Source organism: Amblyomma mixtum, chromosome 1 (assembly GCF_055824585.1).
Source record: "Amblyomma mixtum isolate Tamu chromosome 1, ASM5582458v1, whole genome shotgun sequence".
Taxonomy (NCBI): Eukaryota; Metazoa; Arthropoda; class Arachnida; order Ixodida; family Ixodidae; genus Amblyomma; species Amblyomma mixtum.
In genome coordinates, this window is record NC_143012.1 from 268,980,994 (window position 1) to 269,000,902 (window position 19,909).

At 45.6% G+C, this 19,909-nt stretch overlaps 1 pseudogene; it reads left to right on the plus strand.

The window, feature by feature from the left end:
• Nucleotides 1–12,052: 12,052 nt before the first annotated feature.
• On the plus strand, nt 12,053–16,095 carry LOC149371659 (uncharacterized; annotated as a pseudogene).
• The last annotated feature ends 3,814 nt before the right edge of the window (nt 16,096–19,909 follow it).

Here is a 19,909-nt window from a genome sequence, read left to right on the forward strand (position 1 = left end):
GTGTTCAGTGCACTCTGCCATATTTTCGTTAAGACATTGATCTGCTTTGCCGCAATTTTTCACAAAAATATGAGCCCTACAGAGAAACCGTTTTTGCCGACAACCTATTCTTCACTTCCTGCGAATGCGTAAAACATCTCTGTTTAGTTCGTTCCTTATTCTTGATCCTGTTGATTTTTTGATATTACAGAGAACAACTATCTCCAAATATAGAACCACAAGTTGATGCGTTCTCGTTCCTTGCAAAATACCTAGCTGCAAGTCGCTGGACCAGCATTAAAGTCCCTTGAAGGCAGTAATACAACCTTAAAAGGGGCAACAGGAAGAAGAGGGCTCTGGCTAGACAGCAAGACTGGCAGTTGGAAAGAGAATAGAAGACTTAAGAGACAATAAATAATAAATGCTTACTTGCAACCATCAAGCAAGCACGGAGGCACACAAAATGCCCTCACAAAACTTGCCCGACACCTTCTGATATTAAATTACTACCGGAAAAGGTAATTATTAAAGATGCAGTAAAGCTGGTAAAATAACTCATTATGATCGTGCGGTAAAGCAGCCCTACCATTGCATGCGCAGCACAATTGTCAAGGTACCGCTGTTGTTCGGGGCAAGTTGAATGCTTGGGTACGGTCATTAATTTTTCCACGCCGGCAGCTGCGTTTCCGCTGCAAAAGAATACGGTACCTTCTGTTCCTGCATTTCAAACCCCTGAATCCTTCCTATTATCAGACCACAAAGCAGTTAAAGCGTCGGTCTAAATGCACAAGAAATAACCGCGGGGCATTCAGCTTCGTATAGCGAAAAAAACAGCGGTCAGCCATCAGGCAAACTCCCATCCTATTGTTGCGCGTGCGTGGTACCAGTGTTCCCGCCGCCAACAAGTACACATGCGGGCACTACGTGTGTCCTCGTTTGTTGCTTTAGCAACTTTTCGGTTTGCATTTTCGATTTTCTTTTCCTTCTACGAATCCTTAACCTTTGTCTGCCCCTGAGGCGTATTGAACACAAGTTTCTGTAAGCCCTGTCCGCCCCTAGCAGCCCGCACATACGGCTGGGTGCCTTGTGTTCCAACAATGGACTTGTTCAAAAAAGGGCAGTAAACCGAAACAAGCTTTGTGTTGCGCCGAGAACCGACCATTCTGCAATGCTTTACTTCCATTCTTTACTCCCTCTGGTCTTCCTTTGAACACGTGTTTGCTGGTTTCAAAGTAATACCGTACGTACTAATTCCTTGTAAACTGCCACTGCGGCGAAACCACCGCCTTCTCTCGGCGCCTGCAGTAAGCAACCAGCACCGAAACCGCCGTTGGAACTTTTTTGCTGCTTCTGTAATAAAGAGCAAAAACCATTATATGTTTTCGCTTCACCATCAGGGAGCCATTGTAATCGCGTCAGACAGAAAGCAATGTAGCGAGAAGGTTCAAGTCAATGCTTTACTTTTTTTATAAATTTGCCTGGCACACTCGGGCTGATACATTCAAAGTACTCAGAACGCTCACAAAACAGCGCCTCCCTAAGTTCCTGTTTGTGTTTACCGTTTAATCTTCTTACTTTACTAAAGGTTCCAAGCGCGCCTATAAAGTCCTTTGTCGGTGGCAGTTTATTAGCTGTATGCAAGGCCGCATATATCTGTGTGCAGGTTATTCTTCCTTACGTTATTTATTACATGGCACAACAATATTACGGAAGAGACTATATCCTAGTATCTAGTTTTAAATCGAAGTCTTATGATGGCCTTGTAACAAAGAAATTTGCCTGATAACGCTATAACTACAGCATAGACATTCGTTGACTGGTGGGATTACTAGGGAAGCGAACAGTCGGCGAAACTAAAGAGCATAGAGGATTATTTATATTCTGTAAATTTGTGGTGTTGGTCAGAGGGAAATTAGTGACGTAAAATATTATCTGACCGTAAGATAGCTAATTCGAAAGTAGAAGAAAAAGTAATCGCAAGCCATAGCAAGGATCCGAATCCAAGACCTCCGAATTTTATTAACAGCTATATTTTCCTTTCTGATGCCAGACAATAAGGTGTAAAATTATCTTTTTACACAGTTCGCCTTATAAAAAAATTTTGTTGCCCGCGTTACCATAACATTTTCACTGACATTTTTTTCTACCGATATATGAGCGCATTTCACTACTTCGATATAATTGAAAGCTAAGCTTGAAGATCACTGAACGAACATTCTACTCCACGTAATGCTTATAAATAATTATTTACTGAGTTGCTTCGTTTTGCGCGACACAAAACCGTCGCAAAATATTGCAATTATTGCGTTGTGTGCATAAACTATCTGAAACAAGTTTGCTAATTCACGCTTCAAACTGGAAGCTCATCTTACCCGAAAGGTTAGAAACAACACCTTTGGGTGCTAAATTCTTTCCAGGCCTAAATAAAAGTGGAAGTAACTTTCCCATTCCTGTTTTTTTGGGGGGGTGGTGGGGGGGGGGGGGGGGGGAGTTATGGACATACGAGAAAACGAAAAAAAATATTAAATGCGTTGCATCAGGAATGAACGCAGTAATAAATTGATATATATCGCTCGTACATCAGCGTGAGCAGCAAACAGAACGATTACAAACAAAAGGAACCCGAAGTTTTGAGTCTCCGAAGAGCACTCATCAACACTTGAGGATTCTGTGCTCAATAATGATGACTCATTAGAGCCCACTTTGCTGTGCCCGGCGTATTAATGCCGAACAACATTCTGAAACTTCTCGCGGAAAATTCTACCTAGCGAATTGAAGTCGTCGGGGTGTTAAGCTTGAACTTAATTATCTTCATTAGTGAACTACGGCAAGTGCTGCTCCGCTGAGTTAAGAGAGCGGAGATGCCCTTGCTCTGTGCCGCCGGGGAACCCGGCTGATAAGCAGCGCTCCTGCTGCGAGCACGGCAGCAGTGTGCTTCTGACTGAACAATGACCTCACTTACAATCTGAAGACAAGCTTATGCGCGCGCCCGGCCTGCAGCGGCGAAAGATCATGCGTTCCCTCTCGCATGCATGCTTACAGAAATCCAAGGTTGCACGGAAACCCGTCTGGTCGGAATGTCGACGGCGGGAATTAAAGTATCGAGTGCCTACCAATCTCGTTAAAATAAAAGACGTTTAGGCACCTCTAATTCGGAATCCCTTCATCATCAAATGACGGTACACACGCTCAATCGAAGCGAAGTCAATCTACCCCCAATATACACCCACCGCTGACGTCACGTCACGTCATGACGATGATGATGATGTCCTCAGGCTTAATGGCGCATACCATCATCAAAAAAAAAAATCTCTTAATTGGAAAAAAGCCCCTGTAGCGGGGCCAGAAATGTCGGCTATTTAAGAAGATTCGGCGCTCGATATTTTCCCGCTATATATGCTTGCTGAAAAATGGTGGTTGAGCTAACGGTTACCAGCCGTCCATTTGAAGCCACGAAGAGGTCGTGTCATACGCTGCCAAGGATTATCATTTTTCCCCACCCCGTTGCATTCACCCCACACGTCAAGGGCGGTTCATGAGACGTTCACCGTTTACCATGAAATGCGCACTAAAATAAATGAGGAACATAATTAAGGTGGAAGCTACATCTCAGGGGCGAATATGACGAATACTTGGGGCTCGAAAACAATACCGAAGTAAGTGGGAAAAAAATAGATAGAAAAGAAAGAGGCCGCCTTCAGCGTCATGTCAGCGTGCAAGTGCGATTGAAGAAAGAAGACGAAGGAGAAGCTGCAGTCATGACATCAACAACTGAACCTTCGTCAACCTGCGATTCTCGGATCTGTACCAGCGCCGACACCTGCCAGAGCTGTGCGGCGGATGGCGGGGACCTGGAATTTGCGCGGTCCAGAGTCAGGCGAGACCAGCTGCAGTTCGCTACTTCGGAGACTGGGGTCGCTGCGAGATACACACTCTGCTGCGCCCTGGGCACTACCGTCATTGCTGTCGTGCTCCTGGGAATCACCGGCGGAGTGTGGTACGCCTGCACCGCATGCCTGTTTGCTCGTTTCCAGTAAATTCCGCGCCTTCAGCTTATGCTATGCGAGTGCAACCAAAATACCCAGTTATAACCTTTTCGAGTATTGACCACTATTTTCTTTTTAAAAAATATTAAGTTTCACCTAAAGAGTTCATGCTGGGCTGAAGAAAGCTGATTATTTACGTTTGTAACGCACAACACCAGAGGTTATTTAGTTTTATATGCATGTGCAAAGATTCGTAGGATGTGACATGATGGTGGAAAACTATACAGCTGTAAAAAAAAAGTTAGTGGGATGTGGATTCATAGTACAAAAATATTTATTTATTTTTCTGTGATGTCAGGCAATGCAGATCAATTAAATCTACAGAAGCATGCGGAGACTTGCGTGCTTCATCTCCTAGAACGAGTTCCAGCTAACAGGCGAACTAAACAGCCGGGGAATAAGTTTTGCTGTTCGAAGCTCCGTCCCACAAATTTTTGTCCACGTCTGTACGTCGTAACAAGAGGATTTGTGAAATGAGTTCTGTACGAATCAGGAGATTACGACATTTTTTATTAGCATGCACTCAGTGGAGCAGACACGGCGAAAATTTTATAATATTACGTTGGACAGAATCTTTCTATTCGGGTTCGTCGGGGGGCGTGTTAGTATATTTATTGTGTTAGTAAGTGAACATAAAAAAGCACTCTACTTGCGAGAACCCTGGACCAAGCTGTGCATTATCAATGTACAAAACTATGCACGTAGTGTCTGAGAGTGATAATACTGTAGCATTACTAAAACGTTAAATGCGTTGCTCCTTGCTTTCTGGTTTCCATGCGTGTAGTACGGTTTAGGGATCTAGAATGGCAGGTATCGATTATACATGCAGAATCTACTGAAGCTTCAGCAAAAGAAGCAATTGACATGACCTACGAATCTATGATAGTCGCCTAATGTCGGCAGGATAACGCGACGTAATTCGTGTTTCGTTCACTAGAGTACTGTTCATTCTTCATTTCGTGCTCCTAAATACAAATGGCTCATCACATCAGCAATCCCTGCCTGGCTGAACCTACAAGATGCCTTCGTGACTGCAGCCGGATGAGCTTTAAATATAATTTCAAGGATATATATTCTTCTTTCTTTCGAAACCCAAGTGCGTTCTAGATTAGGAACCTTGAGCAGCACTTTTACTAGAGGGTGCAAACGCATTGCAGTAACATTTCGGCGCTCATGCAGCGCAAGTGCCTTTCAGCAAGCTGGGCCCGTGCTCACTCTACTATCAGATTTATGGCAGCGTTTCAAAGGGCCCAGATTTGTCATCGCGCATTATAAATTTGAATATTTAAAAGGCCTCTCAGATGCTTCCTTACTTCTAGTTCACGGTGTTCCAGCCTCGCATGGCATGCCGTATAGGGGCTGCGCTAGCGATATGCGTATTCATTAGCCTAGTGGTGTTCTAAAGAACTAAGGCAATGTCGGTGAACAAGAACTCACAACAGGATTATTCATTCGACAGCTGTTCACTATATGTGCAACTCTTGCTAGTGCTGCTTTTGACTTGCCTTATATATAACTTGGGTTATATGTCTCTCCGTGTCGGCGATGACAAGTAGTTGTCCTAAATATCTCAGACGACGTCACCGTGGTATGAAAGAACAATAAATTTTTTTCGCCTAGGAGGAGGAGGAGGAGGAAAAATTTAGCCTAGGAGGAGGAGGAGGAGAAAACATTTATTGTAGCACTGTACTGAATTGGGAAAGGAAGCTGTGGTTGGTCGTTGACATGGATGGCAGTCCCTATTCCGGGATGCCATTGGCCGCCGCCGCTGGCCGGGCTCTCTGGACCAGGGCCCGCTGGGCCTCCAGGTCTGAGCTGGACAGGGCCGCCTCCCAGCCCTCCCTTGTTGGCTGACTTATAACTGATATATTTCCATTTAACTGGCAGGCCCACACCATGTGTTATAGGCCAGCATACTTCCCGCCGAATTTGCACCTGCCCGTGAATGTCGGGTCCACGTGTTTTAATACGGCGGGATTTAAGAAATACCCGGTTTGGAGCCGTCTATGGTGGCACTCCTCGCTTCTGTCGAGACCCTTGGCGGGTCCCGGGAGTACCCTCCTGCAGAGGCGTAAATGGTTTGTAATATCCGCGTAAGAGATTAGTGGAATCGGTATGTTTGCCGCGGCAGAACCGGGAGATTGAGCGGAACCTGGGGGTAGGAGCGCTCGGCCAGCCGCGTGAGCGGCCTCGTTTCTCTCAACTCCCTGGTGACCGGGCACCCATACTATCTGTTTTTTTACTCATAGCCGAGTTCCAATTGCTCTCAAATGCCAATAGTATTCTGCGGGCGAGTGGCGCTATCCTACCCCGCACGTAATTTCGGCAGACCTGCTGCGAGTTCGACATTATGTACGCTGCGTCGGAGTGGGTGGCGGTCAGTGCAATCGCCACTTCCTCCAACATTAGCGCGTCGCTACTTTTTACCGTTGCCCTCATGGGCCTCCCCTTGAGCCTAGGACAGTGAAATTCCGCTTTGAGCACGCAGCTCATGGGCCACAAAACCGCATCGCTTCCTGGCGAACAAAATGAATCTAGTATCTGCGCTGCCTTCCTAGAGTATGCAAATGATCAGGTGCGTCATTAAAAAGTGCCCTTCGCAATTTTTTTTTCTTCGCCTCCAATTTTCCGACTTTATACGTACTCTTAACTCAACATACAAAGGAGAACAGAGCAGTGAGTTAACATTCCTGCAACTCCACCGAGAGGATATAATTTTTTCGAGCACTTTTTGTTTTCTTTACCAATGCCGACAGGTACCGCTACGTGGTGCGTCCCAACATGTTGCCGGAGCCCACCAGCGCCCCACGCTCCCAAGAAGAGCAGCCCAAGGTCCTTGTCGTCGTAGTCCAGGCCACAGAGGGCGTCTCGGCTGTGTCTACGAAGTCCGCTTTGGTTGGCAGACGCAACGCGTCCAGGGCCAACACTGACACCGTGACGGCTCTCGCAAGTGATGGCACAGGTGTCACTGCAGGTACACAGGCGCCTCCGACTGAGGAACCCTTACCTGCGGCCTTGTGATGGCGAGGCCCGGAAGCATAATCATCAATTCGTCGAAAAAACAGCTGCTCCCGGCGCGTGTAGAAACCTCAAACGCCGTGGCGTGGCGTGTTACCAATGCAGGTTTCGCTTTTAATCAACGTGGCGGTAGATGCTCCAGACCCAATGTTGTGCATTAAACACTGTTTGAATCAACCATGCAATGAAGTTATTATTTTCGCTTCGTATAGAGTATAGCAAAGTAAGCTTCCAGCGTGGACAATTAAGAATAGTCATTGCAGCTGAGCGAAGGTGAGGTTACAACCTACCTCAATTTCTGGAATACGTAAAATATCCGTATTTGAATCGTGAGCTCTAATTCATAACTTGTAAGTTAAAGACCACAGTTCACTTTGCGGAAACCTCAAAATAGAGTTCAATTTTAAATCGCGATGACTTCATACCCCAAATGTGCATAAATGTTTTCAAACCAAATCTGAAGGCTTGACGTCTAAATGTGATTTTTGTCAAGGTTTTTCTCGTTATGGCGCTTTTTTTTGTTCCTCTTGTGATGTTGTTCCTTAGAGGATACATTCTATATACGCAGCAGTGCCTGACATAAACGGTGATATATATATATGCGATTCATCCGTTCTTATGTGCCAAACCTATATGTATGTTTTAAGGTACACCTTAGTGGAGGGCTCCGTAATAATTGGACCAGGCGGGTTACATTCATGCTTAATAAAATCTCATTACACGTGCGTATTAAAATTTCAATACACGTGGCGTATTGGAATCGCGATTCTACCTAGAAAGCGATAAATAACAGCATGCCAGCTAGTAGCTCATTAGCGATAATGATGTGCCAGATTCTTACTAACTGAAAAGAAAAAAGGAGTGCTTTAACAAAACCGCAGTATGTGCCTCTGGGTTCAGGGACGGTATTTTGTGAGGGGTTTAAGGACTCGAAGCGTGCAAGGGTTAATTTCATTCACCTCGGGTTCTCCAAACACGCAGCAAAAAGGCGTTTTCACAACGTCGCCTCCATTACTGTGCGGTTGCTGCACCCGAGATTTCGTGCTGCGTTTTTTGGGCCCCACAGGCGAACTTGTTTTTTTTTTCTCATTATCCCTCGTCACTATATTGAGAAAGTTACAAGGTTATGTCCGAGTGGCTTAGTTACTTTCAATCTGGGGCTATTATCTGGAGCGTATTTAGCTGGCGCTTCATAGAACCTATTGGACAACTTACACTTTCTCGAAACAGAAGCCGTGGCCTCGCTGGGGTCATTTATTTTGCGCATTAGAATTACTCATTCACACTACCAGCGCCCTGCCGTTGCCCTTTGTATTCAGACGATCGTTGAGCCAAGGGATTAAGGAATGCCTAAAATGGATTATAATGGCGCGAAGCTCCTGCCTAACGCTTTACCTGTCACCATTACAGGGAAATGCGCATAATCATTCGTAAGCCTCAGTTTGAACCATTCAGAGCCAGTGCATCGGGGTGGTTCGCACGACAACAGATGCTCGCAATTTATCATCATCATCATCATCATCAGCCTCTCTATTAACACTGTCCTTCGCCAGTTGCAGCCACCGTATTCCCGCAAACTTCTTAATCTCATCCGCCCACCTAACTCTCTGCCACCCCCTGCTACGCTTGCCTTCTCTTGGAATCCACTCCGTTACCCTTAAAGACCAGCGGTTATCTTGCCTTCGCATTACATGCCCTGCCCAAGCCCGTTTCTTCCCCTTGATTTCTACTAGGATGTCATTAACCCGCGTTTGTTTCCTCACCCACTCCGCCCGCTTCCCATCCCTTAACGTTACACCTATCATTTTTCTTTTCCCAGCTCGCTGAACCCTCTGAATAGCTTCCCTGATATTCAGCCAGTGGCTCTGATCGGACGCCACTACCGCGGTAGCTTTTTGACACACTACAGGAAGTGTTGCTTTAAATGTTCGGCTCTGCTTTAGAGAGGAATTAAGCATGTTGAACCACCTCTAACAACCACGCTTCGTTTCCGTACACAAAAAAACAACAAATATTTAGTTTATTTCGTGCTACGATTGGTCTACCCTAGGGAAGGACTGCATGGGTGCAGCGGCTTTTCATGACACTTGCGCTGCTATTCCTGCTCTGAAGGCTCGTCAAAGCTCTCGCCTTTCCCAAACGAAGGCAATCGCTCTCCACTTGACTGAAAGGGATAGTGCACGCTTTCGTAGATGCAGTTACCTTGAAGAGCATGCTTGCTTCAACTGACTCAGGTATGTTCTCAGAGACAGCTGAACAACGAAAACTTTAGGGACGAGTGTCACTTGACCTCCTCCTTCCTTCGCTGGGGGAAATCAGCCGAGCTAAATGTCTTACTCTTTTGCTGTACCGCACTTAGTCTGGTAATTTGGGATGTTTTCGGCACGGCGGCGCCGGTGAAACTGATGATGATGACGTTCTCGCCTCGCCCTCGAAGAACCCGTTACACTTTCGCCAGGGGTACGAATCGTTCCAGTTCCATGTAGCCGTCGTTTTCGCTTCGGTGCGATGCGTGTCTGTCACCTCCTGTCTTTTCAAATAGCTTTTCTCTGCACGTGGCAATAGTAGTGGCTGAGTTTTTGCCAGCTGACAGGTGCGTCTATTTTCCTCTCTTTTTATTTGCGCGTTAACTAAGCTGATGTTTCTTTTCGATGCACTGCATGTTTTACATTTCGCGTTTATTTTCCTAATGCGTGCAAAAAAACGAAAGCAAGCTAAAGACGCTGAAAAGAACGCTGCTCAGAAACGTGAGTTGTCAGCCAGTGTTTGTATTTATCCTTTGGCTCGTGCGCGACTCTAGTTGATTTTAATGTGCTGACGCTTACTTCGGCAGCATTTAGCAACTGCGGAAAGCACTTAAACTAAGCGCTGTAAAGGAGGTTTTTTCAGGCACCCATTCTGTCATACGAAGACTGGACTGCTCCTCGCTGCGACACCAAACGCAACCTCAGTGCCCTGCTGGACTTCGTTTCGTACTTTGGCATCTTAACCCTTACATAGCCCTTCCACTTCTTCTCTTAGGCTTCAGCCCATCGTTGTAAATGAAGATTGATAAGTGAATGAATGAATCATTTGTTTATAGATCGAAAGACTCACAGGAGAGAGTGTAAACCATGACTGGGTATAGCGAACAGTTTTGAGAAAAATGTCCAACGTCCACTGAACCCCCATTGCTTTGGATGAGTGGTTGTCACAGTTCATCCGATAAATGCAAAACGCAGTAGCGCCATCTAACAACTGCGCAGTGAACTTTAACTGGCCCATGCCTTACTTGGCCTCGTCGTCATCATTAGTCAAAATTTGAATTTCAGAGTCCTCACGCCTTTTTCTCTTCTCTCGTTATTTTTTGCACTCTGGAAGGTCGGCGCTCTTCCACAGGCCCCACCTCCAGGGGCGGAGATTCCTGACCCTCTCCAGCTACGGGCTTGCTGGCCGCGGCCATGGTAGCTGCGTGACGTCTTAAATCTAACCAATAGTCATCTGCCAACCTATATCGCAGGTGCGAGCGACGGAGGAAGGTGCGAACACGAAAAAGTCGCCGGGAAGGGCTCAGCCAACTTTCGCGCGTGATTCTGGGTTCTCTGCTGCGCCTAGAAGTGTATTATTTGGCTCAGGTATTCATGACAATACCATGCAGTGATTGAGAGCGTTCATGTGCTCTCCTCGGAAGGTGTTTCAGAGCACCCTGAAAAACATTCCTTGAGCGTAGCCTGGTTTTATGATGAATATGTAAAGGGCTGTAGATTATCGGCTAAACGTTCTTGACCAAAAATGGCGGCGGGATAACTGAGCTGATATGTTATGGACCATTCTTTCGGTGTGTAAAAAGAGCCCCTTGATACGTAATTCTGAACTCTCAGTTGTGCAGTACCCCAACTTCCCGTCTCATTATATAATTCGTCTGACAACTTATTTAACAGCGACTCTGGCTCGAAACCATCCTCAAACTCAACCTAAAAGATAACACAATTCTAGGCTAGGCGGTAAATGATTTATGCGCTTTTAATTTACGTAATTCCATTCTCTCAACCATGCAACACCCTAACTTCAAATGTGGACGCTTGGCTTGTAGCATTGCTTTTTGAACAATGGTTTGGACCCAAAAGCATCAAAAATGTGCTCTAGTAGGTAGAGCAGTCAATGAAGATGGTATATATTTTACATGCTAAATCATGGTTTTCAAAATAAAAGACGAAAATAATTGGGCAGAAGAACGAGATTGCAATTGTAGTCTTTCGCTCTCATAAACACAGCGGCAATTTATTACCTTACAGATGATATTGTAAAGAATGCTTTCAATTCCGGTTTTATCGGCCATCATCAATTTTTTCCCGATGACCGTTCAGTGGCGCTGCTTAACTGGGAGGTGTTGGACTTTACCATTGAATGAAAACATGCCACCCCGACAAGATAAGAAGGTACCCGAGAAGGTGAAAGCAAGACCACATGAATAATGTTTCATAATTAAATCTCTAATACCAGAAATAATTAGATATCTAACAGTACATTACAACAGCTTCATGTCTCTTAAACATGGCAGCATTTTATTTCTTGCTCATGCTTTAAATATTCATGTTAAAATAGATACTTCAAATGAATTCGTTCATTCTATAACCAACTACGTCAATACATTTTAGTCGACAGTGTAGAAAAGCTGAATAATATTCCACTTCGGCCATGATTCGCATGCGCTTCAATAAATTATTCCTCTGAAATGTTAACATTCGCTTTAATTTCCTTAATAGACCATTTGTGGGGTTTCAGGTATTAGTCGCTGAAAGAGGCAGATTCTCATTAGCACGAGGCGATCAAGCAAGAAAGAGCCAGAGAAAAGATGAAGAAGATTATTGCTCGCGCCTCGCGTTCTTCTGCACGGCTGGGATTGCTGGTGGTTCGCTGGAAGGAATTTTCAAGCTGGTAATCTGAGCAAGAAATGAAACGCAGCCGAATAGCCGCAGTCGTTAGATGAGCAGCATCAACGAATTCAGAAGCAAGCGGAACGTTTAAGGATGTCCGCATCACCGACGAAGGGGCCAGATGGCAAAGCAGGCCAAGGGCGCAAACCTTCAGGTTCTTCGCCTCCTGGAACGTCACCCGCAGGACAAGAAAACGCCGCTCCGTCGCCCAAACCAAGAAAGAGCCTGACAGAGCAATTGGCCAAGAAGACGGAGATGTCGTCTCCGGCGAAAGGTCCCCCTGTTGTCTCGCGTTCGGGTGCCAGCAGTCCTTTGAAAGACCTTGAAGAATCTATGAATCGATCGGTAGGCCGACATGTCGGAGACCCCAAGCGTCGCTCCATGTACATGATAGCCTGTTTCGGAATCTGTGTTCTTGCGCTCCTGCTTGTGGTCGGAGTCGTCGTGTACAAGTGAGTTGTACTTTGCGTACTGACAGTAGCGGTGATTAGTGACGTATTTACGCGAGTCACCGCTAAACCATGACTAATTGGTGGACAGCCTTCGTCAAAAGTTGTCAGGCCATCTGGCTTGCTTCTATGCCGTGTAATAGTTTGCATATATACGTAACTGACGTCCGAACGACCTTAGAGGGAATGACGAGGGTCCTCCTAACCTTGGAGAGGTCTAAGCTTCAGAGATTACAACGTTATCCACTACCCGATGGAAGACAAAATCATGTGGCCTGAAGATTTTTGACCAACGCTGTACATATAGTGCTTTGCGCAGCAAATGTCAACACGGCCCACGACGCAGTGGAGGCGATCGTAGTGCGATATACACATCATGGAGATTTGATAACGTCGTGATAAATTTCACGGAAATCAATACGCTTTCTATTAACAGCCGGTTGCATGACTTTTCGCCACCAACAGGCTCCCACAACTTCTAGAAGGAGGCTCCGACCGCGTCGTGCTTTTTGCAAACCTGATTCAGCGCGAGTGTGTGCGGCCTTACAGAGCAGTGAACAAGTACACAGTTAGAATAACGGCTGATCAAGAAAATAGACAGTGTTAACGCCACACTGAGTAATTTACGAGTTTGTGAAGTGAGTACGAGGTGACGTGAGCCTTTTTCCGGGGGTTCCCTATAATAACTTCCGCTGTAAAAAAAGATCATGGCTAATTGATGGCAGTCATATATCGATAAGAAATATCGCTGACAAATTAGTGTGCCTTCTGATGGGCAGACTCGTATCGGATGCATGTATAATTCCCGCACAATTTTTAAAAAAATTACAGCCTCATCCTAGGACATCTCTGGGCAGGCGGCGAAAGTTAGGAAGGGCTCCAGATAAATTACGAGTCCTTTTGGACCGCTTTCTATTGGTTCTTTAATAGAAATCGACGACTTCTATGAAGAATTGAAGCAACTGAATTGAATATTTTTTTGCCATCAGTTATGTAGGCGCTTGGCGATGCCTTCGAGCCACTGGCTTGTGAGGTACAAAACTCGCGCTTGGACTGCTTATTTAATAGACGACGTGAAGCTGCAGAAACTATTGTACGCTACTGATGCCATATAACCTAAAACGATGCTTTGTTTCTGCGCGCTGCCCACGATGGCGCGTGGGCTAAAGCTTCATTTCATTCTCTATAGGGAATATTTTGAGACGTAGGTCACAGGCGTTGCACGTTATCATTTTCTAAAACCAGCTATTTGGATTCAGGTTTCGCGGGGAAACGTAGTAGAAATCAGAGTGGCGTCTCCCTCAGCTTCATGTGGGCAAATTTGCTCTATTTATTTATTTCCTAATCCTTTTTTTCTGATCTGCTCCTGCAATGGGCTGTGCTAAACAGCTATGATAGAAAGCAGCCTACCGGTGCCCCCAACCAGCTCACTCAGCCCCCTTGCAGTTCTTTGTCGCCCCTAAGCACCCTTAGAGGCCCGTCGCGCACAAGAGCTCCAAGCCGATCGTTGCTCCTCCAGTTCCAGCCACGGCGTAATCATGGTCAGGAGCATTGCTCCACTGAATACCTGTTCCAGCGACAACTGTTTATGCGACACCTTCCTCTGCAGGGCTATGCATGGCTCTGTTTCCTTTCATTCGTCCCTATTAGAGATCATTTACCTCTCACGTGCTCTTCCTCTTGAAGTGCAAGTCGTGATTGCGGGAGCTCGCAGTGGCAGCTGGGAGAGAGGAGAATTCAAGGCGCCGGCATGCTTTCTCTCCTTGTAAACGTGAAGCGAAGCCATAAAAATCAACGCAGCCCGCACATGCCACAGAGCTCTCACTGAGTTGAGCGCGTTCGCGAAATTGCGTTAGCGTCTATTTCCACATACGTTTTACGTACTGTCACTCCATTCCTCAGATAGCATGGCTGATCTGTCCCTAAGCGTGGCGTACATCTGGTGAGGATAGCACAATGAAAGGAAGGCTTGCCCGAGTCAGGCAAGAAAGCTGCAAAAGTGCATGGTTGGTTGTATGTACTGTGGCTATAAGGGGTGTTGGACTGGTGCACGAAAGCGAAAAGAAAAGGACACAGAAATGAGATACATACTGTTCTGTGTGAACTGCGAGCCATTAACTTTTGAAGCCTTTCGTTTATATATTAAAGCATACATCGTAACCTATGCCGAAGAACAGCAGGAGGCAAAATATAATAGAACAGCAAAAACACTGTTGTAGCTGTTTTCATGCACCCATGCGTGTCTTCTCCATTACAAAAGGAAAGGGTTGCCACTGATTAGCTGTTGAAGTTAGCTCATAACGTTACCTGCATCGCGTTCTCGTCGTGTCTTTTTCGAATTTCGCCTTCAAGAAATTCTAGAGGCCCGTGTGCTGTGCGATGTCAGTGCACGTTAAAGAACCACAGGTGGTCGAAATTTCTGGAGCCCTTCACTACGGCGTCTCTCATAGCCTCGGTTGCTTTGAGACGTTAAACCCCAATAAACCAAACCAAACCATCTTTTTCGCCTTTTCCCTCAGTGCAGCTGGCATCATGCCTAACCAGTTGGGCAAGCCTGGTGTTGGTTTGTGGCTTGAAGGCCGTGGAAATTATCGCCACCCACTCGTGAATAAAACGCGCCTGTTCCCTGCTGTTCTCGCTTTGGGAGGAGTTTTAAGTTGCTGCCCGAAGACAAACTGAAAATGGTTTCCTTTTTTAGTGCGGCAGCACTAATAGGCGCATTTTCTCTTTTTCGGGCATACATACACGATCTGGTCCGCTTTGTGGCAGGTCGCCCACTTGCCCACTGAGTCGTGGGCAACCTGCCAGGTGTGTACACCTGTGTGCACCTGGCAGGCCTTCGCCTTGTTGAAGGCCTTCAAGGTAAATGTTTCCAGGGTAAAGGCCTTTAGGTCTAAGGCCATTGTGGTAAAGGCATTACGTCAAGTGCCTTTTTGTCAAAATCCTTTAAGGCAAAAAACACTATGGTAAAGGCCTTTAGTGCGAAGGTCTTCGTGGTACACGTCATTTGGGTAAAGGCCTTTAGGTGAAATGTCTTTATGGTAAAGGCCTTTAGGTCAAATGCCTTTAGCACGTAAGGCCCTGAAGTGCCCACCGCAACTAGTGCGACTGTACGGTATTCTGCGCTTAGCGATGCTAAACCGCCTGCTATTTTTTTTTATTGCCTATGGGGGACCATTGTCAAGTTATGTCCCTTTGGAGCGGCGTTCTTCCTCTCGCTTGACAGCAAAAAGGAAGCGGCTAGAGTGCGGCTATCCCACTTGTAGGCGTTATTCCTGCACGCCGGGCATGGCTAACATCACTGTCTTTGTTTTTTCTTCTTAATTCCCGTGTGTCTACTTATGAATCAGTGCCTGAATGTGAAAGTGTGTCCCGTAGAGCAAGCTGGCGTCGTCATCACATTTAACTGCTGATCGTCAGTTGACACTTAAACTGTGTTAGCCTGCAGTCGGCGGGGTGACGTGTCGTCTACTTTCGCTTTCAATGCAGGTACGTCGTCCGACCGAATGAATTGATCGCTTCGTCTGAACAGAAGACATCAGAAAAGCCGCGGGAAGCATTTGAGGGTGCTGCCAACCGGCTCCAAAACAGCCACAGGACTTCGCACGGCCTACTCAAACGAGCTCCAAAGAACCAGGGGAGGGACGCGAACATTATCGTGAAGCCGCAGATACGTTTGCACCATGACTTAAGACGTTCTTATAAATTCAGAATAGGGAAAACGCTGTAGATGCCGTTGTCATAAACTAATAAGCAAATTTGATTCTGAATATAGGGAATGAACGTCTGACAAGTTTATTTCTATTAATGTCCTTACTTTTGGTCACGGACACTATTTTAAGCCAAGTCCCTCTTCATGGTTGGAAGCAATAGTTCAGATTCCTTATCATTAAGTACAACAATACAGCGCTAAAAATTTGAGGTGTGTTATTGGCGCAATTTTTGTAGATTTTGAAATTTTACTAACAATAAGACTTAAGTTGCCTGCATTATTTCTTCCATGACTTCGGACATGCGCTTTTGAAATAAGGTTCCCAATTCGTGTTTACTCTTGCTTTGCCCCCTGTGGATAAAATTTAAATGTTCTTAATATACCCGGTTAAGGCCGGCCATAACATCTTAATGATAACGAAGACGTCTCTCATCGCCGATATAGGTGCATTCCACATATTGTAGTAGATCTTATGAAGCAGCAATCGACGATGCCCTAGCAAGTGGACAACGTCTGAGGCATTCTGTTAATAATCTAGCGGTGCTAGGAAGAACCTGATATTGAAAAGTAAATTAAGCTCAAGACAACGAATGTACATGGAATGAAATCCAATCAAGGTTAACATGGGAAAAGGACACTGATACTTGCCTTGTAACGTAGCAATTAAAAGTGCTTTATTTCGAGACTTGTTTCCGTTAAAGTGATGGCAGGTAAAAATTTGTAATAAGAATTTTATCATTACAGAGTTAAGAAACTAGGAAGAGAGTCATAGAATTCTTTCTGGTGGAAAGAAAAGAGAGAAAAAAAACTGACGCAGCATTAAGCATCGAAGATTTCTTCCATGAAGATAAGTAAAGCCAGATGGTCCGTCAGCTGGTCTGAAGCTAGATAGACACCTCACGTTGGGACAGAAAGATATGGATAACGTAGAGATTAAACGACAGCGAGGCAAAAGAAAAATCATCGTTCCAGATTAACACAGGGTTCAGGGCGATTCGGGCGAGCAGAGGAGGTCGAGGTGCAAGGAGTGTATTTTCACTATTTTGGTCATAACAAGCTTGGTGCAAAGCTTGACAATTTTCAGACAAAGTCCATGCTATGCAAATAAAAAATAAAAAGACCACAAGTAATTTGCTGCTCAAAGCCACTCTAATGATTAAAACATAACTATGTTCATTCATACCCAACCATTGTGGGCAAAAGCATTTTTGAGTAGGAAGCATTTATGAATGCAATTTTTTCATGGGGTGTAAAATTTCACTACAACGATCAATATACCCGCAGATCACCTGAGTGCAGTCTGGCATTTCTTTAACGTATTTGTTATCGGGAAAAGAGTTCCCATTGGTTTTCTATGGCTGTCTTAACTGTTCGATTCGAACGATGGAACCACTTTAAAAGAACTATTTTGCTACATAACAGAAGAATGAATTATTACCTTCAGTATTTCCGTAACAGTATCTTACAATTTTTTTTTTATTTTCAAATTTTTTGTCCAAGAATGTTGCACATGGGTCAACAGATAACCACAGGAAAAAAAATACTTGCCCTAGTTTTTTTTTTTTTTTTGCTGCAAAGCAGGGCGACTGGTACAGGCCTCCAGGGAGAAAGCAATCAATCTTCTTGTGAGCCGCCCATCTAAGGCAGCAAAAGTTTGCATTTTCATGCCATTGTTCAGCTTAACCAGAGTAATGCCCACCCATCGAACCTCATCCGTCATGTTGCTTAGCCACAAACTTGTGTTTCTACATCTTGTATTTCTAATCATATTAGCGGGCGCGTGCGGTGTGTAGTCCACCACTGTGGGAAAACTTCACACAGGGAGAAGATGAAAAGAAATGTTCCCGCTGTAAAAAAAAAGTGTGTCTGTGTGTGTGTGTGGGGGGGGGGGGGGAGTATATACGGCTGTGCTAAAGCAGGAGTCAGCGATGACGTCAAGACCATTGACACTAATTCTGGCCGCCATCGCGGATGTAGCTGCGTGAGTAGTTTCTCTTTCGCTGACGGGAAAGTGCTGTCGTATTCACTTATGCAAACGGGCGGACCAGGCTTTTCCATCCCGCGAGGGGAGGCAGGCCGCGATAAGAGCCGACGGAGCCGTAACGCGAGCGTCTCAAGTGCTTTTGCGCGCGCTGCTGTCGCTGGAGTTGAGTGGCCCGGATGAAAACCCCGCTCCATACCTCGGGCCGGTCCCATCTGACCTTAGTGGGCCACTCAGACGAGGTCACGCTTGCGTCGTAAGCGCTCCTCTTTTGCAAATACTCGAGACTGCCATGAACGTTGTCGAGCGTTCACTATAAGCTGCGGTAGTGCACTCTAGCCTGGTAAAGCACGCGCACTTTGCATTGGTTATACTGCGCGGAGTGTGGCGGGGCTTTTTTATGCTTTCTTTTGAACTGACTCGTCTATTTTCTTTCTTACGTTTTTGTGCTTGTTTTCTGCGTGTACTCAGGCAGTATATTTCTAGCCTTTCTCTTCTAGTTGTTTTTTTTTGTACCTAGGATGGAAACAGCAACATTTAGTAGCATGTGCTTATGTGGAGCAATAAATTAAAAAAAATTAAAGAATAAAAAATAAGCACTCCTTAGTGCCGAGTGCCGCTAAGGTGTTAGACGACTTACGTCTTAAAGTCAAAGTATTTACTTCCAGTTGCAGTGGTTTTTGCATCCTAATCTCTTCCGGCATGCTGTTACCTTTAACACCATACTCATCGCGAATTGCAAAGGCGTAATGTGAGCGTTGTGTCGTAGCGTAACGTAGGTGCTTAAAGCAGAAATTCAGGAGAATTTAGACAAGTACTCTAGCAGTTTTGCATTTTCGCTGTCTTGTAGAAATTATGTGAAGATACGGCCGTCAAGCAAGTGATTCAGTCAGACGAAAAACGCAAAAATAAAGAGACCAACAAACATGGAGAGCACTTGTTTAGCCGGCAGTCGCTCCTGAAACATCGATCAGAATATATATCCGGCCATCCTGCTCAAACGTACTCGCTACAAAATTACCTTACGCTACATCGCGTTCAAGATTTCATGGTACGCCCCGCATGTACTGCCAGGTATGGAAGGCATTTTCCAAAATAAGCGCTCGTACTGCTCCTTCCGCAGACTGTTGGAACGCAGCTCTTTGCGCACCCCAACTTCCACTCTCTTCCTCTCACTGCTGTGACAAACTGAACACCTGCTCCGTTCGTCTGTTCGTATCAACGATACCGAAAATTATAGAAGCTGTAGAGCGAGATCACTGTCAGCCTATGACGCGATAGTGTTCATGGGTTAATGACCGCATATTCGCAAGCGATCATTTTCAACTTCATATTCATAGTTCGCTTGGAGTCCTCATCCTCCTGCTGGAGCAGTAATGCAGCGGTTAAGCAAGGCGCCACTGCTCTGAGAGGTGGCTGTTTCAAAAAAATTCAGGGCCACTTTGACTGTCTAAAGTGCGTATAGGCGAAAGCGTTTTCCGCACCACTTTGCTTATGTGACACTGGTGGCGTTACCACTGGATAACGTCACACATAATTGGTTGGTTTATTGGGGTTTGACGTCAAAAAGCAACTCACGCTATGAGGGACGCCTTAGTGAAGGGCTCCGGAAATTTCGACTATCTGGGGTTCTTTAACGTGCGCTGACATCGCATAGCACACGGGCTTCTAGAATTGCGCCTTCATCGAAATTCAGCCGCCGCGGCCGGGATCGAACCTGCGTCTTCGGGTCAGCAGCCGAGCGCCGTAAACACTGAGCCAGGTGGTGGAGGTGGTGGTGAAAACATTTATTAAGAATGAACAGGAGG